At 30.7% G+C, this 7006-nt stretch overlaps 1 protein-coding gene across 2 annotated transcripts in view; it reads right to left on the bottom strand.

The window, feature by feature from the left end:
• LOC108976285 overlaps positions 1–7006 on the bottom strand; it is a 36281-nt gene that overhangs the window by 7315 nt on the left and 21960 nt on the right. For both annotated transcript variants that reach the window (XM_018945278.1, XM_018945280.1), the window contains exon 2: positions 6500–6556. The gene's annotated coding sequence lies outside the window, so the exon portion shown is untranslated. The remainder of the gene's footprint in view (positions 1–6499; positions 6557–7006) is intronic.

The raw sequence follows: 7006 nt of genomic DNA, 5'->3' as shown, positions 1-7006 counted from the left end.
TTGGGGGACATATTATTGTTAAGGGTTGCCATTTTTTTTTTTTTTTTTTTTTGGAATAAAATGCTATTTTTTTTTTTTTTTTTTTTTTTTTTTTTTTTTTTTTTTTTTTTTTTTTTTTGCTACTGAATTGGTAAAATAATTTAAAATACCTGAGCAGGATTTTAAACACATTTGTATATAAAATGTATGCACAGTAAATAATTTTTTAATTTTAATTGGGAAATTTTTTGGAATTAAAATTTACCTAATTATGTTGATTATATTAAAATTTTACGGGGATTTTAGAATTTGATCTAAAATTAATTTTTTAATGTTTATAATGTTTATAATTTTTTATTTAATTTCCGTTAATGGAAAATATTTTTGAATTAATTACTTTAAAATTCTTATTTTATAGAATGTAAGTCGAATTTTTTTAATACACTTTTGTTTCTAAGTTTATAATTTTTTTAAACTTTTTTTATAATATATTGTTAATTTGAAGATATTTTATTTTTATACTTAATTTTAAATTTTTTAATTAAATTGCTTTAAAATATTACTTTTAACGAATTTTTTTCTAATTTAATTAATTTGTTACATTTGTTTTGTGACATTTAATTTACGAAACCAATTTTAATGTAATGTTACTCTAAGAAAAATCATTAAACTTAATTTTTGCTTTTAATTAAAATTTTTTTTTTTTGTTTATAATTGTAAATATTTTTTTTTAAATATCTGGGAAATTTTATTTGGTAATTCCTTTCATTTTGTTCCATCTTTAAAATTTTTATTTTTCCACTGCATAGCCAAATTGCCTCAATGCCGACTGAAGGCCACCACTACAACAATAATAAAAAAGAAATTTGAATATACAAACTCTGACTTCCTGCCCATCAATCCTTCTTGCCACGTTGAGGTGTTGGCGAATCGCTGTTGCAACACCCGAACTTGCAGAAACAAATGCAACGGCCAGCGACAAATGCGAAATTACTTTAATTCGAGCGTGAAAATGCATGCAGCAGGCAGCCTAGCAACGGCTGACTGTTACCACATGCAGTGCATTGCCCATTCAGCGCCTCCAAGCGCAGCATTTGACTTGCAAGCAACTGCCGCACGCTTTCATATTGCTGCTGCCCCTCACTTAGCTGCTCCAGCTGTGGCCACCTACAAATGACAGAGCGCATATTCGTTGCAGCAGTGTCACAATCGTTCATGCCACAGCAATTTGCATTGAATTGTAATTTTCATTAATAACTTTTTTTGTTCTGTTGGCAACAACAACAAGACTGCAGTGCATTGCCACTGCTATTAAGCATCATTTATTGTTGTTGTTGCTTCCTTTATAATGCTGCACTTTGGAGGCATTTATGTGGCTCGTCCTGTCCGCTTGCCTATTTTTGCCCCTATAATTGGTGGTGTGGCAAGACCAGTTGTTGGTAAAGGAGAAATAATTGCATGCCATAAAAATAGAATTCGAAGCCATTGCAAAATATTGAATTGAATTGCTAGTGCTGCATTATTTTGCACGCAAAGCAAGGCAGCGTAATTTGTTGGGCGGAGCCATAGAAGGCGTTGAAAAGTAAGAAGACGGAATGAATGAAATGTACTAAAAAATGTCTAAAAAAGTTAAAAGTAATTTTCTTTTTAGTACTTAAATCGGAGAATGATTATTGGTATATGTATTTTCAAAAAAAATTTTTCTATGAAAATTATAATTTTTAACTTTTTTAAATAAACAAATCTTTTATTTTTAATAAAAGAAGAAATTGTGATATACATATAATGTTATTAGTAAACTTTTTAAGTGCAAATACTTTTAATGTAAATGCTTTTGTTATACATATTTCTTTTATTAGATTTTTGGCTTCTTTTCTTCTTTTTTAATTAAAAAAATGTTCTATTTCAAAATTTTTGAGATGAAATTAAGAAATTTTTTTTTTAATTTTTAAATATTTTTTTATTAATTAAAATTTTCTAAATTTTTTATAAATATAATTTAATTTTAATTAACAAGATTTTGACATAAAAAATCATTTAATTTTTTCTAAAATTTTTCAGTGCAAGTACTTTAAAAATATTTTAATTTTTAAAAAATATTGTATTGTTAGTTTTTTATTTAAATTTTTTTATACTTAATTAAAATTTGTATTTAATTTTTTTTAATTAACTCTTTTATTTTGAATTAAGAATAGGTTTTTTTCAAAGTAATTTGAGTTCTCAAATATTTTTTTTTATAATTTTTTCTATTTTAAAAATTATTAATATCATAATTTTTTAATTAATTGAATATTTAATTTTCCTAATTTTATTTATAAATATAATTTTACTATAACTTCGGTGTTTCATTAAACTTTTATTCGCTTCCACCCAACGCTGTCTCTTCTAATTGCCGCTGCTTGCCGCTCATTAATCAACCGGCGAAGAAAAGCACAAATGATTGATAGCTCTCAGAGCTAATTGGTGGCACATTGTGTGCGACTTGGAAGCCATTTTGTGGTGCCACCAACAGCTGCAGCCGACTGCAGGCTTATATTAATAGCTGTAACAGCAGGAAGTTGCTCGTTTTGTGCAACAAAATGTGATTAATTGCAGCAGAATAAATGAAGCAAGAAAGTGGCGGCGTATGAAATCTAAAATTTTTCTAATTAGTGATGATTTTTCGCTTCGAATTTCCTTTTTGAAGTAGGAAAAAATAGTCGTGGCCTTTAATGATGGCTTGAAATGCAGTTTAATTGCTGTCAATTAATTTTAATAAACTGGTGGTGGCCGTCGAGTGAGTAATGGCTGAAGGCAAAAGAAGTTAGAACTCTAGTAGATTAACATTTTTTTGTATTTTTTTTTTTAATTTTTTGAATATTTTTTCCAACATTTTTCTTGTTTTTTTTTCTTCTGTTAATTATTATTACTCAAAATGCTGTGGCCGAAAGCATTTTCTTGTGGCAATTCATCAAACATTTAGCCGCTTCTAGAATCACGCTGCTTCAAAAAGCTTTTAGCATAACTATTAAATGGCATTTGCTATAAAAGTAAGAAAAAATCTAGTAGAGACCGCAAAGTAGCACCTCAGGGCGCAGAAGTTGCTGCAGCAGCCACTTAAAGACGTGATACTTGCTTTCTGCGCCGAAAGCCGCCAGCTGACGAGTTAAAACCTCTCAGTTGCTGCTCAACATTGTCTGCAATGCGTGTGGCTGTATGAGTGTGTGCCAGTGTGCATGTTGCAGGCTTTGTAACTGTATCGGCAAGCCGTTATGCGGCCTTATTATGCGTAAATGGCTGTGAGAATGCCAGCTAGTGATTGTCGGACTGTTGAAGTGTGGATCTTTACTGTTCATAGCAGCTAAAGCAAGAATGGCTTTATATGCAACATGAAACTCGTCGAGGAAAATGTTGTTGTTGGCATGTACTGTGAGAATAATCTTGCGATTACGGAAACTGGTGGAAGTATTGAGTTGAAATTTAAATAAAAGATAAAAAAAATATATAATTTGTAAGAAAAAGGTTCAGGAAATCATAAAACATTAATAATTTATAATTTCTTTGCATACTTTGGGTGTTTAATACTCGTTTTTTTTACCAGACTAACAATTATTAAGCATATATGAAATAAAGTTTTAAATCTTTTATGAAAATAATATCCTAAAAGTTACTATAATTTGTTTCTCTTATTAAATTGTTAAAAAGAAGGTATCCCCAAAAAGTATGCTTCGTTATTTATGCACGAGAATGAGCCTCTATACTGAGTTTTAAAAGTTGAAAGGGTTTTTTGGTCTAAAAATATTTTTAAAAATGTTAAAATTTTCGGGTTTTGAAAAAGAGTTTTCGGGAACCCGATTTTTTCCCCCGAAATTTCACACTTTTTACTATTACACTACTTTACTTCTAAGAAATTACAAGCGGTTTGGTTTTTAAATTGCAGCGCAAAAAATTAGGTAGATTTTGTCGCACTAATAAAAAACGCAAAAACCTTTAGTAAAATATTATATGAATATGGCATTCGGGTTTTATAAAAAATGTGTTTATTAAAATTTTGTTTACTATTTTTTCATTTGTTTTTAGAGATTTTTCAACACAAATGCTTACTTGAGGTAAAATATTAGATATAGACGATTACGGGAGATTCAGTTTTTGGGATTCGAGTTTTATTATATATTCCGTGTATACATTTTTAGACTACTGGAAGGCTTTTTTGAAATTCATATTTAAAAATTTATTTTTTCGGGATTTAAAATTTTTGGTTTTAGTTTTCGGGATTCTGGATTAATTGTAGAAACATTCCTTGTACGCATTTATAGATCGTTGTGGTCATTTTAAAAACATTTTCACTCATATTTTACATAAATTTCGGGATCCCGAATCCCGAACACTAATATTTTGTTCAAATGTCCTACGACTACAGTATAAGTATACGCACTATTTAAAAACTTTCTTAGCCTTTTGCTTTCATTTGTAGCGCATTTCACTTCACCTGAAGTATGCGGAATTCAAAAGACTCAAGCACCGAACTCGCTTAAACTAAAATCCATTACAGTTTACTTATCAGCCGCTGCCATCGTATATGTTTCTACAATTTCGATATTTCACATAAAACCATTACACGCAATTACTTGCTACATTCGCTCAGCGACTTGCCACACTTCTTACCACCTCTCACTTCACCGCCATGCTTCAGTAAAAATGCACCTTTCACATATGCAACATTTTTGCACTCGCACAATTTCAGTTAGAATCCACTTGCAATGCATTTGCAAAATTTCTCTATGCATCAGCGCTCACCTGTCACAACGCCATAATGACCAACACAATGGTACAAAAATAACCAAACTGTAATTACCTACATACAATTTACATCCTCTTGACCCACTTTAACGCGTAGCTGCATTTGCAACGGCTGTCACCAGCCTTCAGCGTTTGTGTAAGGCAAGCAGCTGGTACTTATCACTCAACATACTCACACGCACAAATACACATATACGCACTTATACATCGGAAAATTTGCATAAGTTCCCCACTGAACGCACGTGCCGGCCGCAGCGCCTGAGTGCTGGAGTGATGTGCCACTGCTAATGACACTTGTGACACTTGTATGCAACACAACTACCGTGCGTAACAACAATGACAACAAAAGAAATAAATTGCAAACAGAGTGCGCTTGCCATCACGCTGACATATGGCCACATTAGTTGATGGTCATGCCGCAATGGGCGCTGCAGGCAGGCAGTTAAATATGGCGCATCGTGCCACATGCAACACACGGCTTTTGTCTATGACCAGCGGTTGCGCTTAGCCCATTTTGAACGTCTTTAGCTTGCGCAGCTGTCAATCAAAGCTGCCAGAAATAGCTACAAACTATAGGCGTCCAAAAGAAAATAACAATCTAGGTTACAATAACAACAAGCTTTAGTCGTAACAACAGTACGCTTGAGTTACAACAACAACTAACACTTAAATAGTGACGTACAAGTGACCCAGTGTGCGCTTTTGGTGCGTCACCACGGCGTTGCAGGCTTCAATTGTCACCTGCCGACTATGCCACTAAGCCTACTTGGGTGTTTTTTTTTGTAGTCATAGCAACAATGTCGCTATGCTCGGTTTGCGAGGCATTTTTGTCGTATTTTCCATAAGTTTTGGTGTGAATTCTTTTAAATATATCCAAATAAGCCATCTGTTGTGGAAATTTTGCGGTCAGGTGATATGCTGGAATTTCTGGGCAATGTTGCCACATCGTTTGAATAACTAAGTGTGATGCGTATTAATTTCAAACTCACTAATTTAGTGGTATTATGTACAGAAAACGTATAAACTGAAGCCCACTATAATACCGAGATTTAGCAATCCTGATTTTTCGGGATTAAAAAATCCCGAGGTATATCTTTTTAAAAATTTTTTTGCACTGATATCGAAATTTGGTAATCCCGATTTTTCGGGATTAGAAAATGGGATCCCGAATTTAATATTTTCAAATACTTTTCAATTATAAAAAATAAAGTTGAGTTGGAGGTTTTGTAATTCGAGTGGTAGTTCAAATTTTACTTTTTGCTACCGTTTCATTTTCTTAGCTTGCATTTATTGCATTTTTCATACCACACTTCCCAAAATTTGAATTATTTAAATTTTTGTTTTATATTTTTTTATTGCTCACCTTTTTATTATACTTTTCTTTACTCTTCAAACTGAAATTTAAAAAAATTTCTTTCTCTATTTACTAAGTCAGTACAGTCAGACCTCATTTCATGCTCTAATAAGTACTCATACAATAGTAATGCTAATAATTCTTAATGCAATTCATGTCATGCATGATGGTAAGCTTTTTAAGTGGCAAGAGATTAGAGCCGAAACGCTTTCTCTCTCGCTCAAATAGTATTAAATACATTCGTAATTTAGTAGCTAAATTAAATGAAGAAAATTTTTGTTTGGGAACAATATTTTTTACTAATTTTAAGTAAGAGCGAGAGTAAAAAAAGAAACTTAAAAAAAAACTATTACTGAAAATTCGTATAACGGTGCATATTTTGCTTACCCTATTTTATTTTTTAGCGGAGTTGTCACAATGCTGCTGTGACTTTAGGCTTCAGAACTGCAATGAAAGGGAGAAAAAAATATTAGTTAATAAATTATTTAAACAGAAAGTAAAAAATAGAAAATAAATACGTTTAAAAATTTTTTGCTTAGCAACTTTTTTTTATCAAAAATTATGTTTTTTCATATTTTACTAAACGTAATATATATAAATTATGGAGAACCTTTAAATTATATTGTAAATTGAAATTATGGGTATTAAAGTTTTTATAAAAAATACTTTTATAAAAATTAGGTCGCAAATTAATGTCGCTGTTCATTAGCACTTTTAATAAAAATAAATATTTTAATAAACAATATTTAAATGCATAAGATAAAGGTTGATATTTTTTAAAAGTGTTTCTAAACTTCTTTGTAATTTTAAATATTTTAAGTAAGCTGCATTATAAAAAACCAGTAAATTAAATAACTAATAAAATTGGTATTCTTTGTAATTGTAACTAAAATT

The sequence above is a fragment of the Bactrocera latifrons genome, unplaced genomic scaffold, assembly GCF_001853355.1.
Source record: "Bactrocera latifrons isolate USDA-ARS-PBARC rearing strain unplaced genomic scaffold, ASM185335v1 scaffold_74, whole genome shotgun sequence".
NCBI lineage: Eukaryota > Metazoa > Arthropoda > Insecta > Diptera > Tephritidae > Bactrocera > Bactrocera latifrons.
Note: the sequence above shows the minus strand (reverse complement) of the source record. Positions and strands in the feature narration are given on the sequence as shown.